Source organism: Sphaeramia orbicularis, chromosome 18 (genome assembly GCF_902148855.1).
Source record: "Sphaeramia orbicularis chromosome 18, fSphaOr1.1, whole genome shotgun sequence".
NCBI lineage: Eukaryota > Metazoa > Chordata > Actinopteri > Kurtiformes > Apogonidae > Sphaeramia > Sphaeramia orbicularis.
Window position 1 is genome coordinate 30,909,179 of NC_043974.1, and position 14,483 is coordinate 30,923,661.

Here is a 14,483-nt window from a genome sequence, read left to right on the forward strand (position 1 = left end):
TTGTCTTTTTTTTTTAGTGCAAAAAAACCCCATGAAATTATGAAAATACTTACTTTTATAAACTATCCAAACAAAAAAGATGTGAATAACCTGAAAAAAACTGAAATTTCTTAAGAAAAACAAGTGCAATTTTAACAATATTATACCTCAACTTATCATTTCTACATGTGCATTATGGATCAGATCTACAAAGACGCTAAACACTGAGGAACAGGCAGAAAATAGTTAAAATTATGCTTAATTTTCTTTCGACATTTCAGGTTGTTCATATTTGTTCAGGTTATTCACATTTTATTGTTACAGGATGGTTTGTAAATGTACATATTTTCATAATTTAATGTTATTTTTTGCACTAAAACAAAGACAAACATTTGAAGTTGTCATTATTTACAGACATAATGTAATACTTTTTTCTCACATCAAATTAATAATAATAATAATAATAATAATAATAATAATAATAATAATAATAGCTTTATTTATATAGCACCTTTTGAAAACAAAGTTTACAAAGTGCTTTGACAAACAAGTAAAGGGCACAACAGCAGGATACAAGATGTAAGTAAAAACACTAAAATTGAGAAGAAAATATGGAGTCATTCTTTTTTGTTGGTTATTATGCTGTTATTATTTTACTTGAGATCTTATTGGTCTATATGTGGAACCTGAACTAAAATTAGTTTGACAGCACTTTGCAAATTCATCCCACGGGCCGGATTAGAACGTTTGGCGGGCCACATTTGGCCCCCGGGCCGCATGTTTGAGACCCCTGGTGTAAATGCTCTGCTTGGGTCTGAATTCTTCATTAATTCAACTCCACAGGTCCATCTTCAGCACTATTTCTGAGTAATGACACCAGAAAGGTCGTTTTGAGCGCTGGCCCTTTAAATGCAAATGAGCCACTTCACGCCCCACCCCCTCCAGGTTGTTGACCATGCTTTCTGTCCTGTTCAACCCCTTGTGTTCGTTAATACAACCAACAACTGAACATTTTAGGTAATCGGCTCAAAGTTTGCACATATTTTCAGTACGGACTACAACCGCGGCTGCTGACAAACAATTATGTCGTACTCTGAGAAGTGTTCGTCAGAAGTCTTGACCTTATATGTGCAAATGTCGTGACGCAACTAGTTATAGACGTAAAGAATTAAAACAGGTTGTAGAAATCCACTCGATTTTTTTCCAAAATGAATATAAAGATAGCTTTGCAGCACCTGGAGGGTTCAAATTCAAACTTTTGGAACTGTTAAGGTCCAAATACACAAATAAATGAACCAAAGACTAATTAAAGTGGGTTTAACAAAATACAACCCCTTTAAGAAATGTGTAAATCATACAACACTCTAAGGCCCTGAGCTAGAACTATCCAAAAATTAAGCAAAATTTGACCCAAAATAAACCATAAATGTCCAAATGGATTAATTAAATAAGTAATAAACATTAGAAAAACGACTATTCAAGCTTTAACATGGAGTATTTTGAAACCTGCAATAAACATCTACACATATACACTACACAGTTAAGCTTAAATTTCTATTCCACTCTACAGTAGCTCTGAAATAGTCTCCAGTCTTATAAATACACTGATATACAGTTCTGTGCATAAGTCTTAGTCCACCTATACCAGGGTTTAAATGATCGCACACCTTTATTTCTCATTCTCTTTTCTTCACATATAACAAGCAAATATTGGAAATACATGAATAGCCTTAAAAGACATACAAAAAACTGAATTAAATGTGTTGTAAAGGTTAAAGTCACTATTTATTTTCTGTCCCCACAAACAGTGTTGAATGAAACCTGGTATAAAACATCAGGAAATGAATGCAATCAGTCTCATATTGTCTGAACATAAGGGTTGAAGACATGTTAAGTGCAAAGGGACCACACTGGTTTATAGAAGCTTTATATTCTATGAAACTTTAGTTTCTAGTGCTGTACATACTTATACATACATATATCTAGATTGTATATTAATACAGAGTAGGAATGTAACGATTACCAGTATAATGATAAACCGCGGTAAAATTGCCGACACTTAGTATTACCGTTTAAATTGTAATTATCATGATAACCGTGTTTGATTACCGCACTTTTAGGGGGAAAAAAACCCTATGTAAAGATCTGCTTTTATGTCAAATATTTGAGTATACTACAATTATGATTTTATATACCTAATATTTGGAAGCAATATTCACTTTTAAAGTCCTTGAAAATGTTTGTTAAGCATCTTTTTGTTATTTATGCAATAATGTATATACATTTTTCAAATCGGATTTTATATATTTTTATGTGTTTTCTGGCCTTTTATTTTAATATAGTAGGTTAAAGTGAAAAAATAATAGGCAGATGATATAGATGAAGTTGTGCTGAAAAAAAAGATACCAAATATGGGTATAATAAACATTTCTTTATGTAATATATAAAGGCAAAATCAGAAGTACTGAAAAACGGCCAAAATAGGCTCAGACCACTAAGGGTTAATATTTGAATGTTTTTGTCAATAGAAGGTAGATTGTGCCTATTATTTTATTATTATTATTATTATTATTATTATTATTATTATTATTATTATTATTATTATCATCAATACAACTTGGTTAAATTATTTCAGTGTGTGTATTTTGAATATTTTGAGCACAATTTCAACTAGCAAAGCACTCGGAGAGCGCAGACCTCCGCCAAGGCAGATCTGCCCCCCCACACCAAAATTAAAATCATCTGTTCCTTGTGCCAGTGTCAACATTTCCTGAAAATTTTATGAAAATCCGTCCATAACTTTTTGACTTATCTTGCTAACTAACCAACAAACAAACAAACAAACCCTGGCAAACACATAACCTCCTCGGCGGAGGTAATAATACTGCAATAATAATGATAACCGTGATCATTTTGGTCACAATAACCGTGATATGAAATTTTCATATCGTTACATCCCTAATACAGAGACTGACAAATGCATATGTGTGGACATTAGAACTGTACTAAACCAACAAACCTAATGTTTACACTGCACTGGACTGTATAAAGTAACCACAGTAGTATTTTAGTTAAAGGGATCCAACACCATTACTCTCCTTTTCAACATAAATCAGTGTTTTCCGAACTATGTCTAGGGATTAACTTGACAAACTATTGTGGCACGATTTATAGACCTCATGTATAAATCATGAGAAGAGCGAATCTGTAGATAAATGAAAGCTTTTGTTCATTTTTACTCCTATTTCCAAATACCTCATGTTATCGTCACTTGTTTTTTGCATGTTATTGAAAGTATATCTGTGTTAAGTACTTAAGGACACCAAAAAAATGCACCTACAGACTGTTAATAAGCTCTCCTTTGTTATTTTTGTCCTAAACAAAATCCCCGGTGGCCGTGTTTGGGACGAGGCAAATAGGCCAGGTCGTTTCCAGATATTTTAATACGTTACATAGTGTGTGTTTAGATCAGAGGTCTTTAACTAATTTTCTTTCAGGGGCCACATGCAGCCCGATTTGATCTAAAGTGGGCCGGACCAGTGAAATAATAACATAATAACCTATAAATAATGACAACTCCAAATTTTTGTCTGTGTTTTAGTGCAAAAAAACCCCATTAAATTATGAAAATACTTGCTTTTATAAACTTATCAAACAAAAAAAGATGTGAATAACCTGAAAAAACTGAAATTTCTTAAGAAAAACAAGTGCAGTTTTAACAATATTCTGCCTCAGCTTATCATTTCTACATGTGCATTATGGATCGGATCTACAAAGACACTAAACACTTAGTAACAGGCAGAAAATAGTTAAAATTGTGCTTAATTTTCTTTAGATGTTTCAGGTTGTTCATATTTGTTCAGGTTACTCACATTTTATTGTTACAGGATGGTTTGTAAATGTACATATTTTCATAATTTAATGTTATTTTTTGCACTAAAACAAAGACAAAAATTACAAGTTGTCATTATTTACAGACGACATGTAATATTTTTTTTACATCAAACTGAGAAGAAAATATAGTCATTATTTTTTGTAGGCTATTATTTTACTGTGGATCAAAAAGATGTGAATAACCTGAAAAAAACTGAAATTTCTTAAGAAAAATAAGTGCAGTTTTAACAATATTATGCTTCAGCTTATTTCTACATGTACATTATGGATAGGATCTACAAAGACACTAAACACTTAGTAACAAGCAGAAAACAGTTAAAATTGTGCTTAATTTTCTTTAGACATTTCAGGTTGTTCATATTTGTTCAGGTTATTCACATTTTATTGTTACAGGATGGTTTGTAAATGTACATATTTTCATAATTTAATGTTATTTTTTGCACTAAAACAAAGACAAAAATTACAAGTTGTCATTATTTACAGACGACATGTAATATTTTTTTACATCAAACCGAGAAGAAAATATAGTCATTATTTTTTGTAGGCTGTTATTTTACTGTGGATCATATCGCTCTGTATGTGGAACCGGAACTAAAATGAGTTCGACAGCCTTTACTGTGGAATTTTTACACTTTGCAAATTCATCCCCTGGGCCGCATTGGAACCTTTTTCGGGCCACATTTGACCCCCGGGACCGCATGTTTGAGACCCCTGGTTTAGATTAACATTAGCAATCCTAGCGTGTCTAGGACTGTTAATGGAATAAAGTAATCTGCTCACACTTTATTCTGCCTGTGAAGTATCATGTTTCTGTTAGACGTCCTCTGATGCATGACCGGCCCGCTGAGCGATTCCTCTGTCAGCTCATTGCTCGTACATGCGGCTCCGTCTGTGTCACGGATACATCCACTGTCTGCCATTTCGGTTATTTTGCCACATGTTGCCATCTGGACGGGGCGCCGTGCCAACCGGGCTGGCACCGGAGGAAGCCCGCCTGCAGACGTGCCGCCCCGACCTCCATCCCGAAGCGGCCTGGGGTTTTTTTGGACTCGTCTCGGAAGTGACACACGCTAAATTGATTAAGAATTTCTAAGCAGTAAATGCAGACTGGCAGAGTCGGCGCAGATAATCTGAGTGTGACGCAGTCTCTTAAAGACACAATCGGTTCTATTGCTTATTCATCGTCTCCGTGTCGTACTTTGACTGCTTTTATACCAAGTCAATAACCTGCTGTTGTCACATGTCATCAGGGAGGATTTTGCTTGATTGCACATCGTCAAAGTCTTGCTCAGTAATTCAAAGCAAACGCCTGTGTTCCACAAAAGCCAGTCTTCTACATGCTGCATGAAGCTCTTTTTGATGTTGAGGCTTAAGAATGTAGGCTACATGCTTATTTGCAGGCTACGCTCTTATCACATGCCTAGTGCACCTCTCGCAGAGGGCAATTTTCTTCGAGGGAAAGTGCAAGGATTATAGTTTAGAATGATTTTGCCAATGTGTGCGCACACACAGACACACACATACGCTCAGTCTCCTCGCAAACCCTTTTAATGCCGCAACACAATGGGGCTCTGTTAGTAATGCAGCTTTAGATTTTTTAGCACGGAAACACTGGGGTGCTTTGTTGGTGCTTCAGAGGCTCTTTGAATGTTTCAGGGCCATATTCCCTCATGTAAGGATAATTTTTGTAATGCATTATAAGATGTTACACTGTTGGTGCGTGCGTTACAGCTGATCCGAACAGAAGTCTGATGTATTTCTGATGTAGACTTTAAAATTCTCTTGCTAGCATATAAAGCACTGAATGGTTTAGGCCCAAAATCCGTCAGAGACCTTCTAGTCCAGTATGAACCATCCAGACCACTCAGGTCATCTGGTGCAGGTCTGCTCTGTGTTCCCAAAGTCAGAACTAAACATGAAGAATCAGCGTTCAGTTTCTATGCTTCGTATATCTGGAACAAACTACCAGAAAATATCAGGTCTGCTGAGAGTCTGAGTTCTTTTAAGTCAAGGTTAAAGACTCACCTGTTCACTGCTGCCTTTGACTAAAAGGATTTTGACTTTTTACATTTTATATTCTCTTTGAAACTCTGCACTGCAACTCTTACTTTAATATGTGTGTTTTTATTTTTATTTTATGTTTTTTGATTTTATGTGTTGTTTTCTTACTTGCTGTTTTTAATCACCTTTTACATGTTTCTTTTATAATGTTTTACATGTGTTTCTTTTTGTTTCTTTTATTTCAATGTCCTGTGTGAAGCACCTTGAATTGCCTTGTTGCCGAAATGTGCTATACAAATAAACTTGCCTTGCCTTGCCTTGCCTTGATGTAGATTCTAAACGAAGCTTTTTGTCACTTTCAGCGCGCTTGCTCATGCTTCAAGTATTTCAGAGTGCGTCCCTGTTATATATCATATCGCGGTGTCTTATATTTCGCATGATTTTGTCTGGCATCCACTACGGACCGGCCATCCATCATGATGCTTGGCAGCTGTACCTTGATCCAGAAATCATACACAGATCACCTGTGTAGTGAGAGGGGTGGCAGGCAATCCCTCAATTAAGGCCAACGCGCTATCCATCAGCTCTGACACGTACGTGGAAGTAAAAGAAGTCAAAGAAAGAAGGATGAAGAAATGCATTCAAACACCAAGGCTTCTGTCTGTTGAGGATGTTTTGATGGTTTTTAAATGGAACTAGCACTTGTTTTTTCTCACTTACAAATGTGTAAATGCACAGTGAGTAGGAAGAAATATCCTAAAATGTGGGTGTTTTGGCCATACCTGTGTATAATCGCCTCTTTAGGCACTTCATCTAACCTGATACCCCATGTGTTGCGTATTAAAATGTGCAGAACATTCTCATCTATCTGTACTGGAACACTGGGCTGAAAATGTTGGGTCCTGAACAAGGTTATTACTGTTAACGAAAACTAACGAAATGACGAAAATTAGAATTGTAAAAACATTTTCGTTAACTGAAATAAATAAAAACTGTAATTAAAAGAAAAATACGATAACTAACTGAAACTATATTGTGTGCTTACAAAACTCACTAAAACATATAAAAATTATGGATAAAATTCCCTTCGTTTTCGTCTTTGTCAATGTTGGATTGATAGGAAATCCATTTATTTCCCTCGAGCAATTTTAGCTGCCGGCACCATATGATATTTAACGGTCCGTCACTTCTCGTCACTTGTCGTTTACAGTCGTCTTCTGGTCCCCACTCTACCTGGAAACATGGAGACTAAAGTTGGGAGAAAGCAGCAGAGTCCTGTCTGGGATTTATTTGAATATGACAGCAAAGAAGATAAAAGATATGAAAAAACTAAAACTAAACTGAAACTAAGCATCTAGAAAATAACAAGAACTACAAGATTTGTTTGTTAATTGACAAATATCTTGTGTAAATATGGGAGGTTTCACAACAAAAATGTTGAATAAATGTATTTTTGTGAATGTATAACGTATAAGCACTGATAAACTGTCAAAATACAGTTTTTATCAGTGGACTGGACAACTTGGTCTCATTGAAAATTATATATATACAGGGTGGGGAAGGAAAATTTACAATATTTTGAGGCAGGGATTGAAAGACAGTGTATGAGCAATTAGTTTATTGAAAGTCAGGAGAATATTTTTGCCACAAGAAAATTGACATCATAGAAAATGTTTTTATTCTATGTGTCCTCCTTCTTTCTCAATAACTGCCTTGACACGCTTCCTGAAACTTGTGCAAGTGTTCCTCAAATATTCAGGTGACAACTTCTCCCATTCTTCTTTAATAGTATCTTCCAGACTTTCTGGTAATAGTTTTGCTCATAGTCATTCTCTTCTTTCCATTATAAACAGTCTTTATGGACACTCCAACTATTTTTGAAATCTCCTTTGGTGTGACGAGTGCATTCAGCAAATCACACACTCTTTGACGTTTGCTTTCCTGATTACTCATATGGGCAAAAGTTTCTGAAAAGGTATGGATAATAGTGTTAGGTATGATTATGACATCAATATATGTTTGGTTTCAAAACAATTGACGTAGTGCCTGCTGAGAAAAAACAACTAAATGTTCATTGTAAATTTTGCTTCCCCACCCTGTACATATATATATATATATATATATATATATATATATATATATATATATATATATATATATATATATATATGTATATATATGTATATGTATATATATATGTATATATATGTATATATATGTATATGTATATATATGTGTATATATATATATATGTATATGTATATATATGTATATGTATATATATGTGTGTGTGTATATATATATATATATATATATATATATATATATATATATATATATGTGTGTGTGTGTGTGTGTATACATACATATATATATATAGATAGATAGATAGATAGATAGATAGATAGATAGATAGATAGATAGATAGATAGATAGATAGATAGATAGATAGATAGATAGATAATCTGATTGTTTAATACATGAAAATATTCTTTATTAAACATTAAAAAGTAAAAAAAAAAAAATCAAAATCTCATGTAAAGTTAGGGCAAAAAACTGTATTTTAATTATGGAAAATTACCATATTTTTATGAGATGGTTATTTTCCGTTATTTAACAGTATTTTTTCCGCACCCCTGCTGCCGGAATATTACCCTTTTTTTTTACTTTTTTTTTTTTTTATAGTGTAACTTATGCCTATGCATATTTTTTTAATGGAGATATTCTACTTCTAGGGCTTGAAGTCTGTGAAATTGGGATCTTGTCTTTCTGCTTGTTTTCCAATCCACTTCCACTCATGTCCATTGGCTTTAGAAAAATCCCAAAATGGCCACGTTTAATTAAATAGGCTCGGTGGCGCAAAACCATGAGGTGATTCGTTTTGAACAATCAGCCAAGTCTGACTAGAGGCCTCTGAAGCATCTTTAACTCTGTTTATCACCAGTGTCAGAGTTGCTATGTGCAGTTCAGTCTGATCCATTTGGCCCTTTCTGCTGTTGCTTGACAGTTTTTTGAAAAGCCTTATTTGAGGTTTTATTTGTTTAGGGGCTGAAATTGGAGGAGTGTGCCTTTCATCGTAGTCCGTCTCCGCTCGTGTGTTCCCACTCGGCTTTTCTTCCATTCACTTCCCCCGGTACATTTGATGGTGTTTGGCCTTGTCAGTCGACTGAGACTCTCAAGATTTGGCTTGGAGATTAAAAACTGCATTCAACATTCTGTTTAGCATTCTGTTCATTCACTTTCTGCTCTGAAAAGATCTGGCCAAATATGTATTCCAGCAAACTGTGTTTATAATGGACACCACTGCAGTATTCTGTGTAGTATGATACTATCAGTGCATCAGGATGGACTGTGGAAAGTTAGAAAGCACAGTGAACTCAAAGTATCTGCAATAACTTATTCTGGCAACTTTTTTACTTTTATCCTGCGCCACTGAATCATCCACTTAGACCAGTTCCAGACTAAGTTGATGTGACTAAAACATAAAAAGATGAGTCATTACTGTGTGTGTATTATGCATCACAAACATCTGATAATTAAAATGGTGCAAAAAGTCCAACAAGGCAAAACTTGAAAACTTGAAATACGGACTAGAACACAGAAAAGGTATCCTGATGTCTTGGGTTTTATTCATGACATGAAAACTGACTTGTTAAATTCATCTATAGTATATACTTAATAAGTCTTTGCTTTATATCACAGGTGTCAAACATGCGGCCTGGGGGCCAAAACCGGCCCGCCAAAGGGTCCAGTCTGGCCCACGGGATGAATTTGCAAAGTGGAAAAATTACACTTAAGATATTAACAATCAAGGATGTCGAAGTCATTTTAGTTCAGGTTCCACATACAGACCAATGTGATCTCAACTAAAATAGTAGCATAATAACCTATAAATAATGACTCCAAATGTTCTTAGTTTAATGTGAAATCATAGTATTACATTACATCTATAAATAAGTAATGACAACTCCAAATTTTTCTCTTTGTTTTAGTGTAAAAACTTACAGTAAATGATGAAAATATTAACATTTACAAACTATTCTTTAACAATAAAATGCGAAAAACCTGAAATTTTGAAAGTGAAATTTTAACATTATTCTTCCTGTTATGAAATATTTTGTGCCTTTGTTGATCCAATCCGTAATATGCATGTATAAATGGTAAGTTGAGGTGTAATATTGTTAAAATTGCACTTATTTTTCTCAAGAAATTTCTGTTTTTTTTTTTTCAGGTTAGTCACATCATTTTTGTTTGGATAGTTTGCAAATGTACATATTTTTATAATTTAATTTTGATTGCACTTAAACAAAGAGAAAAATTTGGAGTCGTCATTATTTACAGGTTATTATGCTATTATTTTACTGGTCCGGCCCACTGGAGATTAATTTGGGCTTAATGTGGCCCCTGGACTAAAACGAGTTTGACACCCCTGCTTTATATTAAGGTGAACAGAAATGGATTTTGTTTCATACTATATTATATAAAACTGAAGTACTTTTAACCCATAAAGACCCAAACATCCACCATCAAACAAAACCACCGACTGATTTAAACTGTTTAATATCTTTTCATCCATTAATCCTATCAATCCATGTAAATAATTGGTGTAAAATGTAGTTTGTCGTCTTTTCATGGTCATCAGATAAGACCCATTTGGACGTTCAGAGGCTCCGTAGTTACCATGGAAACATCGTCATCTTCTACAACATTGATTCACCAGTAAAACCCACTGAGTTAGATCAATGACAGTGGATGGAAACACTTGGTTTATGTCCAGTTAATAAGAGATTTTACCGAAAAAGTCACCTTTTCTTCAGTTTTCTCTGTTTTTGATTTAATAACTCTGAACTTTAATCTGAGCTTTTATAAACATCTACATGATCAGTGAATTAGATATAGGAAAACGCCTGATTCACACTGAAAAATGCAAAATACAGACGATAATATTACAATAAATGGAGAAAAATCCTTTAAGGAAGGTCAAATAAAGAGAAAAATTCACGTGGTGCTTGGCCTCTAGGGGTTCATTCCACCTTTCTTTCTTTACATAAGCGTACGTACTTCAACTTTAATGAAGAATATCTTTCCCTGCCTTTGAATCTGATGTTCAATGTGTATTTTCTTTCATTTTTTATCGCATATCCAATAAAATAAATTAGAAATATACTACTTCATCATCAAGCTGTGGTATGTTGTGAAAATGTTCCTGTCCGTGTGAAATCACCAGAGACCTCCTTACTGACCAAGTCCAATTTGCTTCATATTTCCAATATTAACTGGAAATACTGAAGCAAATTGATTATTCTCAATCTCAAGTGGAAGGTTATATTGGCTGCTAGTTGGTGTAAATGGGACATCAGTAATCTTCAAGATACGTTTATGAAGGAATTACAATAGAACTAATCAATACACTCATAAATAGTTCAATTTCATATTTTGAGCATATATCAATGTGGCGATATAACTGGTTTTATCTTAGACCTTGTCATACTGGACCAATGTGCATCAAAATGTCAGTGTAATTCATATTTTTTGCTGGCTTTTGATGCCTCATGAATCATAGAGATGAGAATTAAATACCTAAAATTGGAGGATCTGATGTCCTTCAAAGTAGAGATACAGTACATTGAGTTATTTTCCTTTTCTGTACCACTCATTATTACATTTTGTCAGACCAAATTCTCCAAAACGCATGAAAATATGAGATTGTAATTTTGTCTGATGTTTAATCTCACATTTACTGAATCTTATTTTGACATGGATCCAGCTGATGTCATCATGTCTATGCATGTGCTGATATCAGCATATCAGTTACCTCTATACAGGGTTCTCACTAGGATTGTTTCACAGCGGAGGGGCACCATGTATGCGGCGCCCGTTTTGTAGGGGGGTCCGGGAGCGTAAGGCAAGTGATGTTGTTGGGCGGGTGTTAGACAATACCAAGGCACACAAAGGGGTGTTGATTATATTGTTCTCATTTCCTGTCTGCAGCACTTTGCGCCAAAACCAAGGAATATATTTTTTCAAAGTCAAATCTCATTATAATTATGCTGGACGATCACACACACGCAAAAAAAACAAACAAACGCTACACTGGTTGAAAGACAGTGTCGCGGGTCAAATCTCAGCGTCGGGGCCCCCAGGGACAGTGTCAGGGGCCCCAACATTCAATGATGCTAGCGAGAACCCTGCTATATATGTACCAAGTTTGAAGTAAATTGAAACAAAATTGATGTTTTTATAGACGTTTGAGATTTCACCCATTATAAGTAAATGGGAGAAAAAAAAAGTTGTAAAAATTCATTAAAATTTTGAATTTTGACCTACTTTTCCCAAAATGTAATTGCATCTATTCTGGGTCACTGGCAATCTATGAACCCAATTTGGTATCAATTCAACCAATAGTTTTGTTGCTACAGACATTTGAAATTTCTGCCCATTATAAGTAAATGGGGAAAAAAAAAGATTTAAAAAATTCATAAAAAATGTGAACTTTGACCAACTTTTCCCAAAATGTAATGAGCTCTATTCTGGGTTACTGACAATCTATAAACCCAATTTAGAATAAATCCAACCAATAGTTTTGTTGCTACAGACATTTGAAATTTTTGCCCATTATAAGTAAATGGGAAAAAAAAAAGATTTAAAAAATTAATAAAAAATGTGAACTTTGACCTACTTTTCCCAAAATGTAATTGCATCTATTCTGGGTCACTGGCAATCTATAAACCCAATTTGGTATAAATTCAACCAATAGTTTTGTTGCTACAGACATTTGAAATTTTTGCCCATTATAAGTAAATGGGAAAAAAAAAAGATTTAAAAAATTAATAAAAAATGTGAACTTTGACCTACTTTTCCCAAAATGTAATTGCATCTATTCTGGGTCACTGGCAATCTATAAACCCAATTTGGTATAAATTTAACCAATAGTTTTGTTGCTACAGACATTTGAAATTTTTGCCCATTATAAGTAAATGGGAAAAAAAAAAGATTTAAAAAATTAATAAAAAATGTGAACTTTGACCTACTTTTCCCAAAATGTAATTGCATCTATTCTGGGCTACTGACAATCTATAAACCCAATTTGGTATAAATCCAACCAATTGTTTTGTTGCTACAGACATTTGAAATTTTTGCCCATTATAAGTAAATGGGAAAAAAAAGATCTTTATAATCCATAAAAATGTGAACTTTGACCTTCTTTTCCAAAAATGTAATGAGCTCTATTCTGGGTCACTGGCAATCTATAAACCCAATTTGGTTTGAATTCAACCAATAGTATTGTTGCTACAGACATTTGAAAAATTTTTTCCCATTATAGGTAAATGGAAAAAAAAAAAAAAGATTTTAAAAATTCATTAAAAAATGTGAACTTTGACCTACTTTTCCCAAAATGTAATTACATCTATTCTGGGTCACTGGCAATCTATAAACCCTATTTGGTATGAATTCACCCAATAGTTTTGCTGCTAGAGTGATAACAAAGAAACTAACTGAACCAAAAACAGTACCCCTTGCCTCCCCCTTTGGTGGGCAGGGTAAAAATATCCCACAAACTACACAACTACAAAATATTAAATATATACATATTTCTAAAATATACAAACAGCTAACTCTATACTACAGATAACAGATATGTACAACATGTAAGGACATAAACAGTTGATAAAGGGTATATACAAGGTGAAATGAAAAACAAAGTGCATGGATTGTTATTATCTGACAAATGGGATAATGATCGGATGTTTTAGAGCGCATGTAAACGGGCTCAGTGTTATCCCTGGAAAACGGGAAAAAAAAAAAAAAAAACAGTAGACGTACTTAATGATGATGTGAGTGATTTGCATAAATATTTTTAGGTCAGTTACAATACATTTATCTCTTTCTTTTGCACGTGCAGATGAATAAATCTGCATTGGTTTGAGGCTGGAGACAGGCCTGTTTTGGTCTTTGCATGCATTAACTGTACATCTGTGCGGCGGATTCTCTCGGCGCTTCTCGGTGAATATGCGAGGAGGCTTCGCTCACGTCTCCTCTGTCATTTAAGTCAAACACGCCGCTGCCTCTCGGGCCCGTGTCCATGTGTGCATATATATCAGCCCGGTGCATACTCGTCTCCCAGCGCCGTGTGACCTCCACAGATGCCCTCTCAAGTCTCAGGAAGAGAGCTCGGGAATGAGAAATTAATTGCCAAACAATGCATAGCTCCCATCCATTACGGTTCTCATCATGTCAGATGATATCCAAGCATTACCGGATGTCTGGCCGCATAATTTACCGCACCCCCCTCCTCGCCTCCCGCCTCCCGCCTCCTCTGCATCCCAGTTGCACTCTCTGATGGATTTGTGGGTCTGCCACAAAAGGCTCCATTAAACGACAGGGCTTTTATCATCATTTTATTTTCCGACCATTCCGCTGGGCGTACGAGGACACGTGTACCGTTTTGGAGCGATCAGATGACATAAACATTAGGGACTTGATAAGCTGAGGAGTAGATGAGTGAATCACGCCATTACGAGACAGGTATTGATTCGACGAGAAGGCTTCGAATAGTCTTTGCAGGTATGAATACAAGTTTTTCTCAAATGGGAGCTTGTTAATGAGTT

At 34.8% G+C, this 14,483-nt stretch overlaps 1 protein-coding gene across 20 annotated transcripts in view; it reads left to right on the plus strand.

Annotated features, from left to right (window-relative positions):
• LOC115438263 (adhesion G protein-coupled receptor L3) overlaps positions 1-14,483 on the plus strand; it is a 547,718-nt gene that overhangs the window by 332,264 nt on the left and 200,971 nt on the right. The gene's annotated exons all lie outside the window — the stretch shown is intronic.